Source organism: Hemicordylus capensis, chromosome 10, assembly GCF_027244095.1.
Source record: "Hemicordylus capensis ecotype Gifberg chromosome 10, rHemCap1.1.pri, whole genome shotgun sequence".
Lineage (NCBI taxonomy): Eukaryota > Metazoa > Chordata > Lepidosauria > Squamata > Cordylidae > Hemicordylus > Hemicordylus capensis.
In genome coordinates, this window is record NC_069666.1 from 13222328 (window position 1) to 13238857 (window position 16530).

Here is a 16530-nt window from a genome sequence, read left to right on the forward strand (position 1 = left end):
TCTCATATGCAACCAGGGCAGACCCTGCTTAACTAAGGGGACAAGTCATGCTTGCTGCCACAAGACCAGCTCTCCTCTAGTCACCTTTCTCTAGTCACCATCTGCATAACCACAAATGGTCAGAGGGGGAAGGACCCCTGATGAACACCTGAATGTATGAAGTTGCCTTCCGCAGACCATTCAATTTAGCTCAGTTTAGTCTATGTTGACTTGTAGCAGCTCCCCAGGGTTTTAAACAGCGGTCTTTCCCAGTCATATCTGGAAATTCCAGGGACTGAGCATGAAACTTCTGCATGCAAACCATGTACATTACCACTGAGCCATGCCCCCAATTTAAGAGAAGTTGGGTGGTCTTATGAGAAAGTAACTGGCCTTCAAGTAGCCAGGTCTCAAGCTGTTTAGGGCTTTATGGGTAGCATTCAGAACCTTGAACTGTGCTGTGAAATGGACTGGCAGCTAGACTAGTATTTCAAAATGGCATGAAGTTATTTCAGTCAAGCTCAAATTCTAGAGAACTGTAAGGTAGGGCAGCGCAAAATGGAGGAACAGCAGAAGTGGTAAATCCTCTCATTTCTACTTATTAGATAAAGGTGAAGACATAATGGCAGTAAGTCTATATTCCCCATGGGTCTCAATGAGCAGCTAGATTTATCAGTACAGGTGACCTCGATATTCACGGGGGTGTCATGGGCATGCTGGAAGACTCCGAGGAGGAGTTGGAGGCGGAGACAGAGCTGACAGCAGAGGAGGGTGGGCAAGGATGAGAAGTTGCAAAGGAGAGTGGGTCTGATGCACAAGGAGTCAAGTATGAGTTAGAGCCGGGTGAGGCAGCTCTTGTGGAGGAGGCGCGACTGGTCTCAGCTGTGGAGAAGTGCCGGTCCAAGAGACAGCAAGAGTTAAGGAGCCACATGCATAGAACAACAGACAAAGCTGCTGACTCAGCAACTCTTAATTAACAGAACCGGGGGTCAGCCTATTTAAGACGCCTGTAACATAGCTTACCCTGCTGATAGCAACATCAATTTCCTGTGAGCTACTCGGCTGTGTTCCTGTTTTGCCTTGACAGTGTTTGGACCCTGGACTGTGTTGACCTTGCCTGTGGATTTTGCTTTGGACTCTGTTGGATTTATTGGATTGACTTGGACTGGACCTGGTTTGGAGAATTTATTAACCTGACAGATTTACGACAGGGGGTTCTGTTCTGTGGCTGTGCCACAGATATGGAAACCGCTAGTATTGGGTTATAGATCTCTATGGAATCATGGGGGTTAGGTTCCATGTTAGCCATTTTCAGCCCCAAATTGGCTTATTTTTTATTTTTCCCTCCAAGTCACACTGTGCCCCTCAACGGGCCAAAAATAGGCCAAAAACCATGGTTTTGGTTTTTTTTTTTAACGGGAGCCAATTTGTGACTCTGATTCCTAAAATGGCAACCAGAAATGACCTCCATGCTCATTTCTGGTCACTCCCAAACCATAGATATGCAAGGTCGACAGTCCTCCCCGCCAGGTATCCTGACGTTGGGTGTCATTTTCCCAACAGCAGACACGCGAAACCACGGATAATGAATCCACAAGTAAGGAGGTCCACCTGTATATTTATAAGAGAAGATATAAAGGTAACATTTATTTATTTCAAGGGTGCACAAGAATTAAAACGAAGAACTGAAGGGATGAGGGGAGGGAGGCCACGCCATCAGGACAATGCTCCGCAAAACTTGTTTGAAATGAAGGGAACCATTCCAGAGCCCAGTGCTACTACTACGCATATTCATAGACCGCTTTTCAGCAAAAGTGCTCAAAGCAGGTTATTTTTTAAACATATTTGTATACCGCCCAAAACGTACGTCTCTGGGCGGTTTACAACAAAAAAAAAAATGACAACAGAAAGATTGACAGAAAAGTCCCCAAATGGCTCACAATTCAAAAAAGGAACAAAAGAGAGACACCAGCTACAACCAAAGGAGGGATGCTGTGCTGGGCTGTATAGGGACAGTTGCTCTCCCTCTGCTAAATATACAGAGAGCCATCACTCCCAAAAGTGCCCCTCTGTGCACTGGACTGCTTGGTTCCTGTTCAGCACCCATTCATGTCAATGGAGCCAACTTGCCCAGAAGAGATTCATTTGTGTCCCACAGAGAAAGGGCAAGGTGCAACGGGGCAAGTGGCAAGATTCCGGGTACAATCAAAATCTGTTTTAAAAACAACAACCCTCAATGGGATTTCTGCCAAAAATGTCAGTGGGTTGGGGATCGCAGCCACATATGGAATAAGAGCTAGTACAAGACAGTGAAGAAAAGAAAACCCCTATGGGAAATGTGGCAAGAGAATCTACATTACATGCGACAGTAAGTCTTAATTAGGAATGTATAATTTTCATGGTGAGCATTGCTTTATTTTGTAGTGAAAATGTCCGTGACATGGCTTAAAATGGAGGTATTATTTGAAAGAATAAAACAATAGGGAAATAACCTTTATGGCTCCGGACAACATCATTAGAAATCTGGTGATACTGATTAAAAGTGCAGCATGAGTCACAATGCTTTCAAACAAGGAAGAGGGCTGATTTTTTTTAAAAATGCATTATGCATTTTTTCATCTGATTGAATCTGAGATTTGGTGCCCATAATACACGCAAGTAGTATCTGAAATGCTATGAAAAGTAGGCCTGAGTAACCCAAGTTGCTTTGGAAGCTTCAAGGAGTAGATCTGGTCTTGTGGTAGCAAGTATGAATTGTCCCCTTTGCTAAGCAGGGTGACCTTGGTTTATATTTGGATGGGTGACTACATGTGAGTACTGTTAGGGGACGGGGCTATAGCTCAGTGCATGCAGAAGGTCTAAGTTTCACTCTCTGGCATCAGGAAGGGCTGAGAATGACTCCTGCCTGAAGTCTTGGGACAGCTGTTACCAGCTGGAGTAGATAATACTAGATGGACCAATAGCCTGACTCACTACAGGACAGCTTGCTATGTTTCTCAGTTCCACCTTGTGGTTATTTTTCAGGGCTCCTCCAAAATGGAGAGAAAGCTCTTGCCCATTCATCAATTCCCCTGCTAATTGGGCAGAGAGGAGCCTTTCAAAATGGTGGGTCTCTTAGCAGAGAGCAGCTGTTCCTTTTCAGTTCAACATAACAACTCTCCTAGATATTCATCTCCCAGTGCTATGTCCTGCTGGGCCTTCCTAGTATTCCTTTTCAGATTGGGAGCCCTTTGGGACAGGGGACCATCTTCTAATTTCTTCATGCAGAGAACTTGCTTGTTGAAATCAGAAAATAGATATTCAAAAGAATAAATAAAGTAAATCAGGAGGGCAATGCCAAGCCAAGAAGCTTCTCCCTCAGTGACATCATCACATAACCAGATGCGATAGGTTACATGGCACAATGATGTCATCACTACATGATCCTCGATTGGCTTGGACCATGTACACAAAGGAGAAAGCCGGAGAAATGTTGGAACTGATGCAGAAGCAGTGGGAGGAACAGCAGCTAAACAATAAAAAATAAAAAAAATAGAAGGGGTTTGGGGGGAATAGCCACACCCCTCCAAAGCACAACTTTCACCCTCAAAACTGGAACAGGTGGACATTCAGTGCAGCCCTCAGAACTCAGTGCCTAAAAACTGCCTATGTTGCTAACCATTTTAATGAAAAAACAAAACAAAATCAGAATCTGTGTTTCAAGGGGAGTCGTAGGCAGATTATTGGGCATGTGGAATGTTAATAGCAACAGCAGCATTTGTTGTATTACAGCACTTTCTAATTTGTCATCTTTATTAATAAGCCTCTCACCTAAAAGTGAGTGCCGGCAGAGCGTATTATTTACACAGGTTTACTCACCTGTTGCCCACAAACGTCGGAGAGAGGTAGAAATTAGGGAGGTGAGTGGGTAGATGGTAGCAGCAAAAGTAGCAGTGAAATTCTGCAGAATCAGGGAGCAATAGGTGGAGGGGGAAAGGGAGGGAATGAGTCTGAACACACATCCAAGTTTGGGGCAGCTCCTGGTGGGCCCCCTCCTCCCTTGGTGGGGTTCCCTCCTCTTACCCAGGAGGTACAGCAAGATTTTATTCTTTTCACTGCTTCGGCAGATGTAGAAGATACAATGGCTTTCTATCTGGTGGGAACTTCGCCCCCACCATTTGTGTCCCCCCACCCACCCACACTGACTGACGTGGTGTGCCATTGTAACATGTTGTGAGGCACTGTGGAGAAAAAATGAAAGCCAGCGTGGTGTAGAGGTTTGAGTGTTGTACTAGGACTGGAGAGACCTGAGTTCAAATCCCCATTTGGCCATGAAACTCACTGGGTGACTCACTGGGCCAGTCGCTTCTCTCTCAGCCTAACCTCTCTCACAGGGTTGTTGTGAGGAGAAGCATAACCATGTACAACTGCTTGGGGCTCCTTGGAGGAAGAGTGGGATATAAGTGTGGTAAGGAAGCAAGCGAAACACAACAATGCAAAGCAATGGAATGGAATGTAGGACGCATCTGTTTCTGCTACTGCACTGCAAGGAACCAATCCTGCCACCTTGCAAACAGCTGAAGCCAGTTTGAGGGGAGAAGAGCCCACACAGTTACTAGCCACTTGCTGGGCCCAATCTTCCTTAGGGAACCAGGGCAGGTGCTAACTGGGCCTTCAGCAGCTAGGTTCTCAGCAGCTATCTAGGGAGTGCCACCTTGCAATGCAAGCTCTCCTTTAGGGTTTGTTTATTTTCACATTGATATTCTGCTCTTCAGAGTGGTGTACTGTACATGGCCATGTCTATCCTCGCTGCAACCCTGAATTGCATGAATTGTCCCCTTTGCTAAGCAAGGTCCAGCCTGGTTTGCATTTGAATAGGAGACTGCATGTGTGAGCACCCTTATGGGGCTGCTCTGGGAAGAGCACCTGCATGTATGCAAGCAGAAGGTTCCAAGTTCCCTCCCTGGCAGCATCTCCAAGCTAGGGCTGAGAGAGATTCCTGCCTGCAGCCTTGGAGAAACCGCTGCCAGTCTGTGAAGACAGTACTGAGCTAGATAGACCAAGGGTCTGATTCGCTAGAAGGCAGCTTCCAATGTTCCTATGAACAATGGTCTGATTCAGTATTAGGTAGCTCCCTCTTTCTAGAAACTAGAGCAGAGGTTGACAACCTTGGCCTGCCAGCAGTTGAACTACAACTCCCAACATCCCCAGCCACAATACATTATGGCTGGGGATGATGGGGGCTGGAGTTCAACAGCAGCTGGACAGCCAAGGTTGCCGACCCCTGAACTAGAGCCAATCTGCAGGTATGCTGCATTAGCCGTTTCCCCTCCGTCAATCCAAGTTTTATGCACTGGGCTTTCCCAGTGAGTTGTTAGCAATAAATAGCTGAGTTAATAGAAGAGCTCTGCTCTGTGCTGCTGCTCTCATCTATCTAATGCCACGGGGTAAGCTTTTATACATGGCTGCTGGAAGGCTTTGGGTCGGCCGCAACTCCCCCAAGAGGGCAGAGAAGCGAGGCTGCATGAGCAGCGGCGAGAGGAAGGGATGCAGAGCTGGCCCAACTAGCTTCCATCTCTCAGGCTGATCTGCGAGTGCAACTCATGATCTGCTTGACCTCAACTGCCCTCAATCACTTACGAAGAATGCCGGGCTTTCATCAGCACAGCGCTTTTGAAAATGTCACCTGCAACCCCTGGTTAGGCAGACATGGAGAGAAATTATGGCTGATGTCGCTACCGAAAAAGTGAAACCGATATTATAATGATGTGCTCAAAATCGGAAATGGCAGAGTATAGCAGAGCTGCGCGCAGCGAGGGAATCTTGCAATTTAAAAGTTTTATGTGCAAGAATGGGCAGGGTGGCGGGCAGGGGGAGAGAATGAATTACGTCTAACACTGAATTGCTTTTAATGCTGTAAGATACAAAGAAGCCCAAAGTGCTTTAAATACATGTCCCATCTGTGTCAAGAATACACGCACACAATGGTAGAGAAGGGTGTAAATCTCTACAGGACCTGGCAAGAGGGTGAGATCCTTTCAATGAACAGCAATTAGGGGAGCGAACAAGGGTTAGGGTGATCTGCTTTTATCAGCACACTGGTATACTGCTAGGAAATGACATAGAGACAGGAACCTGCCACAGGGGGAACATTTTGTGGACGAGTTAATCTTCATGCTCGAAAGACGGCGAAAGACAGGTGCAATTAGTGTCCTAGTGATCCGAACTATCAACCTGGTGTCTCTGGAGATTAGAGTTAGTTAACTCAAGCAGGGCTGATTCCGGTAAATCTGGGACAGACCAACCCACTTACATTTTAGAAATACACCTGCCCCGAATGACTAGTTCCTTGACATCTTATTTCAGATTTCCCTACCACAGGATGGTATAAAAAGACAAAACTAGTATATAATAATAATGCAGGTTCGTTAAGTAATTATATGAAAAGGCAGAGGGGGGGAGGAGAGAGAGAGAGAGAGAGAGAGAGAGAGAGAGAATGTAGATAATAATCAAGTCAAAATAAGTTAGGCCTAATAAGATAATCAGGCCAAAAAAAAAGAATAAATTACACCCAAATTCCAAAATTTCCTTCCATACAGTTTCATGCAACATATTTTGATTCCAAAATTGAACAATGGCACATCATAATTACGGAACTGAAGAATTGTCAAGATGAAGGTTTGATCAATGAAATTTTATTTGAAATCAAATTCAACCCGTAGTCTGTTTTTAATACTCAATGTAGAAATTAAGATCTCACCCCGGAAATGGCCAAACACTTTGCTTACATTAAGGCCATAAAGGAGTTTATTATCTGCTGGTGAGAACATGCTACATTACCCTATTACCACAGAGGAAATGGTTGTTCTGATGGATAGAACATCAGAAGAACTGGAGCTTATGCCTCATCCTGTGCTTAATAACAGAATTTATTTATATATTTATAAATATATTTATAAATATATATTATTATATATTTATTTTTCAGCCAAGGTTGGCTCCCCGAGTGGCTTATTGAAATCCATAGAGGGCCCAAAGACTTCAGTCCACAACATTTTGCACTCCCTTCCTTCCCTCCGTTTTCTCCTTCTATTAGAATCACTTCCTTTCTTCCTTCCTTCCTTCCTAATACCTCCCCTTTCCTTCTTCTATTAAATCACCCCCATGCCTTTCCTTTATATATGCTTACAAATATGAAATACAAGATTTCCATTGGGTTCTCTTATGTACATACATATGAAGGAAGTTAGCAAGTCTGACAAATGCCAGGAACTCTGCTCCCTGAATTCATCTTCAAATTTGACTTTTCCTTTGGGAGTAACCTAGAAACCCTCTTCAAATTTCTCCACTTTGGAGAAAATTCGGTTCCATCAACTCCAGTAGCCTAATGCTTAGAGACACAGACTGCAAAGTCGCACAAGAACCTTGAAGAGCAAGGTAATATTAATGTGTGTGGTGCACCCTAATAGTGCATTTGGGCGAGTTCCGATCACTCCCTGAAAACAAGCATGGAGGAAACCAGAGGTTCCTAGTGAGGATGCACTCCTGGCTCGAGCCAGCAGTAGCAAGCATTTCAGGTTGTGTGGAGTCACCGATGTCGGGTCCCCTCTGCCTCCGGGCATTCTCAAGTCAACGTCAAAATGTTGGGTTGAGGGGAACTCATTCTCCACCCAACAGAGGCACTTCACACAACATGAAATGTGCATTACTCCTAGCTTGTCCTGGGAGTGTGTGTTAGCAGGGAATCAGCAGTTCCTGCTGTGTTTATTTTGGGGTAGTTATCTCAACCTGCCCATATGTAGAACAGTTATTTACTGCAGGGCATTATGTGACCTAAGCTCAGTTTTAAATTAAAACCAACGCTGAATAGGTTTTTATCACCTCCCTATGAAAAACACACTTAAAACTGTACAGAAATATGATCCTGTCCTTTTGTGCCCAATATGGAATGACAAAATTTTAGCTTCCACTATGTCAAAAAATATATTCTGAAACTAGTATGATGGACTTCTTTTAGTTGGAGGAAAGGTGGGAGAGAAGAGGCTCTAAGCACATGGTGAGTTTTTGTAACCTGTTTCACTGAGATTATGGGTGATGATGATGATGATGATGATGATGATGATGATGATAGGTAGGGAAGAACCGACCTCTCAATTGTGTGGCCATGGCACTATTATTTTATTTATCAATCATATTGATATAACGACTGATATATGCATCTCTAGGTGGTGTACAAAATGTAAAAGAGAGCCAGCATAGCATAGTGGTTAGAGTGTCGGACTAGGACCAGGAAGACCCGAGTTCTAATCCCCTTTCAACCATGAAACTCACTGGTTGACTCTGGGCCAGTCATGTGTCTCTCAGTCTAACCTACCTCACAGGGTTGTTATAAGAATAAAAATAACCATGTACACTGCTCTGAGCTCCTTGGAGGAAGAGCGGGATATAAGCGTAAAAACAAACAAATTTAAAAACACACTATAAAACAGAGTAAAAACAAATAAAACAATTTCATAGAATAAAAACAATTACAGTTTCATATTCATATTAATTAAAAGCCAGAGAAAACAGTTGTGTCTTGAGGATCTTTTAAAAAAGCATTCAGAGATGGAGATGCCCTTATTTTGACAGGGAGCGCATCTGAAAGCCCCGGGGCAGCCACAGAGAAGGCCCAGTCCCAGGTCGCCACCAAATGAGTTGGACCTTCCTGGACTTTCCCAGATAATCTTAATAAGTGGCAGGTTCATGACAAAGGCAGGCCACTTCAAGGTACTCCTAGGTACCCTGGGCCCAAGCCATTAAGGGCTTTATAGGGATCTCTTTGGGTTGTCCCAGAGACCAGTCTACCTGCTGGATTCTGTACTAATTGCAGATTCCGGACTATATACAAAGGAAGCCCCATGTAGACGGCACTAGTCAAGCCTGGAGATTATGAGTACACATTTTTATATATTGCTGTTCAACAGTTCTTAAAACAGGTGGGTTTTTGTGTGTGTTTCTCTATCCCCCAAAGGCTCACAATGTAAAAATAGATAGAAAATATCTATAAATAGATAGAAAATATCTCTCCTCCAGGGGTTGGGGGCCACCGAGCAGTGGGTGATTCAATCATTAGGGGCACAGCGAGATGGACCTGTGATCCACGTGTAGACCACACCGTGACTTGCCGGCTGCTGCAAAGGTTGCAGATGTCATGCAGTGTCTAGATAGGCTGTTAGGCAATGTGCTGTTGTGCACACTGGCAACCGCGATATTGGGAAATGCAGCTGGGAAGTCCTAGAAGCCAAATTTAGGCAGCCAGGTAGCATATTGAAGTCTAGGATCCCCAGGTTAGTGTTCTCTGGAGTGCTGCCTCTTCCGTGTGCAGGGCCATCAAGACAGGCAGAGCTGGGGGACCTCGATGTGTGAATAAGACGGTGGTGCCGGGTGGAGGAGATTGGATTTGTTAGGCTCAGTCCTTCATAGAATTATCATAGTTTAAGTATTACAGTTCTAAACCTGTAGCCTTCTCCCATTATATCCTTAACAGTTTCAAAGATCTCCCTTCTACTTCTTTAAAAACAAAACTTCAAAGCGGGCTTGGAATCTGGGTAGATTTTCTCCCCATTTTGCATTGGTTTGGCTTCACACTGTAAAAGTCTCCACCAGGGGCTCTTTCTTGTGGAGAAAACCTGCTCATGATTCCCCCTTAATCTATGCTTGCCGAAGGCTTCACACTGGTAGCTACACACAGGAACAAATCCGCAAAGCAACTGCAATCATCATCAGTCATGGGCGGCTCTGAAAAGAAATTACCGAATATGTATTCTCTCTCTTTTCTGTTACTTAGGCTCAGTATAACTACTCAGTGCAGCCACAGGAATACAACTGCTTCATATCACACTTAATTATGGGAATCATTAGGTTAAGATGCACATTTCACTGGGATCAGTGAGCACAGGCTGTGGGTGTGAGCTCATTTAAAACAAATAGCAACATGCATCCAAATCCTCAACATATTCACAACTGCAATGCTCCAGCATGACACCCCACACCAGGCAAATAAAGTGAGTCTATCATGCTGATCCCTTGATAAAAGAACACTTCTGATGTACAGGAGTACACTGTTAACTGTTTCCAAACTGTAGCCAAAATCCAAACAGGCTGGTGCTTAAGGGAGCCCTACACAACTCATAGAATATTGTCCCATACTGCTCTGAGCATGCCTGCTAGCCTTTCTTCACATCCTGAACTGTACTGCATGCACAGATGGGGGAGGTATCACCTATAACATAAGAACACAGGGAGCTGCCTTCTACCAAGTCAGACCATTGGTCCATTTAGCTCAGTATTGTTTAGCCAGACTGGCAGCGGCTTCTCCAACGTCGCAGGCAGGAGTCTCTCTCAGCCCTATCTTGGAGATGCCAGGGAGGGAACTTGGAACATTCTGCATGCAAGCAGGCAGGTGCTCTTCCCAGAGTGGCCCCACCCCCTAAGGGGAATATCTTACAGTGCTCAAACATGTAGTCTCCCATTCAAATGCAAACCAGGGTAGACCCTGCTTAGGAGTGTGCCTCAGGTGAGGGTGGAGAGATCTCTGAGGTGAGGCGGGCTGTGGAGGAGGGTGAGGGGAGCAATCAAATACTAGCACACAGATGCTCTGGGTGGGTTAAGCTAGTATAGAATAAAATTGGCACACAAGACAATTAACATGGAGAAGCAAACCAAAGAGAAGCAACAAGAGTCAGCCAATACAAATCTCAAACTGTGAAAATAAAGGCCTGAATGACATTATCAGACATTGAAAGGCAAACAGGCTGGGAGAAAGTTGGATCTCACAGGGAGTTCCACATTCTGGAGGCCACTGAAAGGAAGGACTGTGCATGCACACGTGTACTGAATACGAAAAAGTACATCTCAGTAACAGATGTCCAATATGAAGTCTCCATGGCTAAGCCTGGTTCACATGGTGGTTCAGATCTAGGTTTAATGTAGGCTACCAACATTTATGTGACTGTGTGAACACATGCAAAGGTGGTTTATGACCTGAGATGAATCTGAGATTCCTGCCTTAGAGCAGGTTCACACAATCACATTAATGTCAGTAACCCACATTAAACCTAGATTTAAACAGCTGTGTGAACCAGGCCATAGTTTCCATCTAAGGCCGCCACTCGGTTAGCTCTAAGCCCTCAAGAGCAGTAGTGAGACCTTCAAACTAACTTTCGTTGTGTTTATTTTTGACAGAATACAACTTTGGGGCAAGGGTTGGGAAACAATCCCCATGGAGAGTCATAGTTTCGCACCGGTTTATTAGTTGTTATCTGCCAAAGCTTTCCAACTTCGGATTAAATTCTTCAGCATCAGGCTAAATCTGAAGAAGTGAATTGGTAAGAGCAGAACTCAAGCAACACATCTTTCTGCAATTTTATTTTATTTTTTTGAAATGCTCACGCGGATCTTGCCAGCCCCTTAATCAGGTAAAGTTGCTGAGTGCAACATGCCTGACAAGCTGCGTGTGGGCTTCCAGAGATGGCATGGCCCCACTGACTTTAATCAGATTTTCTCATTAAAACCCAAATCAGAACTTCAGATTTGGCTTGCTGCAAGCAGGAGTCAATACAGATCTTGAGAGATAGTCACTAAAGAACCAGCATCGTTATCTTTCAGCCTAGGCAAACTTGGCAGCAGTGTCAGATGAAGCCTGCTTTCCTTTAACCACAAGTTGCTATCTTATCAAAAGAAAACACCAGTTTAATGGGCAGCACACTAAAGGAAGTCAACTTGAATGTGGGGGAAACAGTAATGAAAACAAGGTGTTTTTAGGGATAGAACTCCACCTTGCATTTAGTTCTGCCATTGGTTCCCTCCCTACTCCACAAAGGACTCCCTGACTCTCTCCTTTTGTTCTCTTCCATTTTAAAGCAGGGGTTCTCAACGTTGGGTGTCCAGCTATTATTGGACTTCAGATCCCATAATCCCCTGCTCCAGTGGCCTTTGGTTGGGAATTATGGGAGTTGAAGTCCAATAGCATCTGGGGACCCAACGTTGAGAATCCCTGTTTTAAAGGGTGCAAAGCAGATGCAAATGGCCTCCAAATGAAAGGTGAGGAAGGGATCATTTAACAAGGAGAGCACCATCTATTGACCATTCAAAATCCTCCCCAGCAGGGGCATCCTTGGGGCTCAGGCTGCCAATGAATGGCTCAATGTCCTGAATCTCATCAGTCACCTCCTTCTTGACTGGCAGGTGGGGGGGGAGGGGAGGGAGCCGGGGTGTGTGTACTGCTGCTGGTGCTGCTCCAAGATCTTGTCTCTCTCACCTCCCTAAAAGATGCTGTGCTGGGGACAAAACAGATGTGTTAGCCCCCAATACAGCACTTGTCTCCTCCAGTTTCCGTTTGGGGAGGAGTCAGATGTAATTATTCTATGGTTGAGATTGTCAAAAGGGAACTGGAGGCCCCCCACTCCAGATCTCCTCGGAGAGGAGAAGTTAGTCTTGTGGTAGCAAGCATGCCTTGTCCCCTTAGCTAAGCAGGGTCTGCCCTGGTTCCATATGAATGGGAGCCTACATGTGTGAGCACTGTAAGATATTCCCCTTAGGGGATGGAGCCTCTCTGGGAAGAGCAGAAGGTTTCAAGTTCCCTCCCTGGCAGCATCTCCAAGATAGGGCTGAGAGAGATTCCGGCCAGCAACCTTGGAGAAGCCGCTGCTAGTCTGTGAATACAATACTGAGCTAGATAGACCAATGGTCTGACTCAGTATATGGCAGCTTCCTATGTTCCTATCTTTAAGCATCTTGCATACATGGGCAGAACATAAATCTAGTACACAAACAAAATTAAGCTCGTTAGTATTAATTAATCAATGGGCCCCTATTACAGATAGGAGGCCAAGACTAAGGAAGCAGCTTGCCTAGACCATGGGTTCTCAGTCTTGGGTCCCCAGATGCCGGACTACAATTCCCATCACCCCCAGTCACAATCCAGGTTGAGAACCCCTGGCTTAGACAAAGTTCACGGCAGAGGCAAGATTTCAACTGGAACTTCCTTTTGCACAGCTCAGTCTTTTAACCATTCCATGTGACACTCCATCTCCACTTTCTTCTTAAAATCAGGGCTTTAAGTTGGCTTTCATTGCCTTCTCCTAAGTTTTCACCTTTACAGCCCCAAACTGCAAACTAAGAGCAAAGCAGTCATCCTCCATATATGAAGGGAGGCCAAAGTTGCTCCTGGTCTCTTCTACATTAAATCAAAGATTCTGACTCAGTTTTTACAGCAAGGCGGTATTCAGCTCACCACCTCCAAAAATAAGCATAGATTTTAAGAAAAAATGCTGCCAGCTGTTTCCTTATGTTGGATTTGGCAGCTGCCTACAGAACAGAATAAGTACAGGTTTCTGGGTAAGGAAGGAAAGTCTAAATTAAAAAGAAAGAAAGCAGAGAAATACCTGGCCCTGATCCAACTCGTACCCTCCAATGTATCACAGATGAAAATAGGGAGAACCTTAGGTGCTTGCAGCATGCCCGTTCTCAAAGCGAGATTTACTGCTGGTGGCACACCTTCCCTTTATCCACCACTGAAGGCTCTTCTCCAGCTGCTTTATGTTAAACTGACAATAAAAAGTCTACTTAAAAATATATATCTCAAGAACAGAGTAATAAAGTGTATACTCTCACAGTTCTAATTAAATAGAGAATAGCTTCAACAGAGGGCAAACAGGATGCAATATGGGAGATCTGCTAAAAGAATCCCCCTTTACTTTTGTATTTATATTAAATATACTGCATTACAAGAGAAAAACAAACAAAAATTACTCACAACAAAAAATGTAGCACATCATACTAGCAATCATCAAAATAACACTTTCATTTACAATAGAGGGAAATAATCTTTATGGGTTAATATTGTCCCGGAGAGTTATTATTTCACTAGATAATAAAATCAAATCCATCTCTTGACAAATCTGACTATTGTATCATCTTCTTTTGTATTCCTAGAGGATGCTAATTTCACCATGGACACAAACAGTCCAGAGATGCTTCAGTCAGCCTGAGATAATGGGTTCTGGTATGCTTCTGACAGGCTGCAATTGACATTCCTCCAGCAGCAATCCCCTTTAATTAAATAAAATTTAAAAGGGCCTGATTCAGACTGGGACTATGGCACTGGTGAAGAGCAGTATTCCTTCTAATAGGAATTCCCAGATGTTGTGGACTACAACTCCCAGAATCCCCAGCCAAAGGCTACTGCAGCTGGGGATGCTGGGAGCTGTAGTGAACAACATCTGGGAATCCCTGTTAGAAGGAACACAGGTGGGGAGGAAAGTCAATCTTGTCCCTCTGCTGTTCTGCCTGGCTGAATTCACCCCCTGAAACTTCTATTTGCCCCACTGCCTGTCCCAGGCTGGAAAGTGTCCCAGGAGTTAGTGGCCAGATGTGGAAGGAAACTCTGGAAGAGCAGGAGACTGGCAGTAGGACAGGACCAGGGTCAGTCCCCAGAGCAGGATCAGGACTTGGAGAGCTCCGAGTGGAGTAGCTACAGTGAAGAGCATCCACCAGATAAGAGGACAGGAGGATGTTGGTGAAGGGCATCCACCACAGCAGGGATTCTCAGTCTTGGGTCCCCAGATGTTGTTGGACTTCAACTCCCATAATCCCCAACCAAAGTTCACTTGGGCTGGAGGTTATGGGAGTTGGGTCCCCAGATGTTGTTGGACTTCAACTCCCATAATCCCCAACCAAAGTTCACTGGGGCTGGAGGTTATGGGAGTTGAAGTGCAATAACATCTGGGGACCCAACGTTGAGAATCCCTGCACCAGAGGATAGGAGGATGTTGCTTCAGTAAAGGTCTAGCCTCACCTAAGCCCTTAAAAAGCCCTGCTGCTGGCTCTAGCTCTATCCTTCCCCTGTAGGACTTGCCAGAGTCAACTACCATCAGTGGTAGGGATGGCGCTGTAGCTCAGTGGTAGCGCATCTGCTTTGCACGCAGAAGGCCCCAGGTTCAATCCCTGGCAGCATCTCCAGGTAGGACTGGGAAAGGCTCCTGTCAGAAACCTTAGAGAAGCCACGACCAGTCAATGTAGACAATACCGAGTTAGATGGACCAATGGTTTCTCAGTATAAGACAGCTACCTCTGTTCCGACGTTCTGATGCTCAAAGGGGCAATGCTTTATCCTTCAGGGGCTGGCTTCAGCAATGCTGCAGAGGCTGCACCCAGAGAGGCTGGTTCTTGAAGTCCAAGGATGAAGCCAGAAGCATCTTCTCAGGTTGTAATGACGGAGATGGATCTGCTGAGGTTCCTCCCCTGAACTGTCCATGCCTTCCATTTGTGGGGTTTCTGGATATGAGGCCATTCACAAACAAGTATCTCAGGGATACTTGTATGCTTCCCGCAGTGGGACCTAACTGCAGTTTCAAGGGGAGGTCATTCAAACTCTTCCAATTAACCAAATAGGTACAGCCCCAATAGATGTCCTGGGAAACTGCCATTCCTGTTTATGTCTTTGGGCAATTCCTTACTAAAATATTGTTCGTGCCAGTTGCTAACATTGTCATTCTTTGGGGTTCAGCTCGGGGTCTCCTAGAAGTCAGATATCTGTGTGGGCAGGTGGATGCACTTTATTGTGATTTACATACATGATGTGAGCATGTTTGTAAATCCAGGTGCATGAATACTCAATGAACCATGTTGTGCAGAGCCTATTTCACTGAGTGCAGCTGCAGAGGTGCATTTGACTGGAAACATCTTATTGTAGGAGAGTTGTGTTTTGCTAATATTGCCTTCTTGGCTTTTAAACCAGTGGCGGATAGGGATGCTGCAGAGTAAAATAACGTATACAGCAGTCAATGAGGAGCCTTTATCAATATCTAATGATAGCAAGGGCTTGCAAAATGATTCTGGGTATGAGTTCCCAGATAACTCACTAGATTGCGTCAAGCCTGGAAGTTCCTACTATGGGGCAGGGATCAATTGCTCTGCCTTTCTTCCTTGCCAGGGACTGAATAATGTGCTGACAAACTATTTAAGCAACAGCTGCCCTAACTAGACAAAAGGAGCCAGAGCTTAGTGACAGGGTGCACAGTTTGCACGCAGAAGGTCCTAAGTTCATGTTCCGGAATCTCCAAAGACTTACATGGCAAATTTCTATGTTTCCCCATCCCCAAGGTCATTCAAAACAATACTGAAAACAATTCGATCAAAGGGAACACAATACAGGAGGACCTCTGCATTTGCAGGGGTTCCGTTCTCTGCAATTACCACACATATGGAAACAGAGAAGACGGAATCACTGGGGCAATGGGATCGCGGGGGTGAGGTTCCCAGAGGTCGGGAAAATGTCTTAAAATGGGTAAAATGGCTCTAGAAACGCAGGGTGGGGGGTAGCTTGCCATGCTCCATGGGTCTCCCGCACTCCAGCAGTGCCACCCCAATAGTCTCAATGCCACCATTTTGGGGGGCGAAAAATCACTTCTCCCCCTTTTAAAACGAGCCACAAAATGGCAACCAGAAATGACCTCCGAGGTCACTTCCAGCCACCCCCGATCTGCAGATACACAAATTTCAACCCCCCATCCCCACCCCCGCGTATAA

General features: G+C 45.1%; 1 protein-coding gene across 26 annotated transcripts in view; it reads right to left on the reverse strand.

The window, feature by feature from the left end:
- SEMA6D (semaphorin 6D) overlaps window positions 1-16530 on the reverse strand; it is a 410879-nt gene that overhangs the window by 257362 nt on the left and 136987 nt on the right. Inside the window, exon 1 of one of the 26 annotated variants that reach the window (XM_053272273.1) lies at window positions 6272-6287. The exons of the other annotated variants lie outside the window; for them this stretch is intronic. The gene's annotated coding sequence lies outside the window, so the exon portion shown is untranslated. Of the gene's footprint in view, window positions 1-6271; window positions 6288-16530 lie in introns of those variants that run through there. 26 annotated transcript variants of the gene reach the window in all.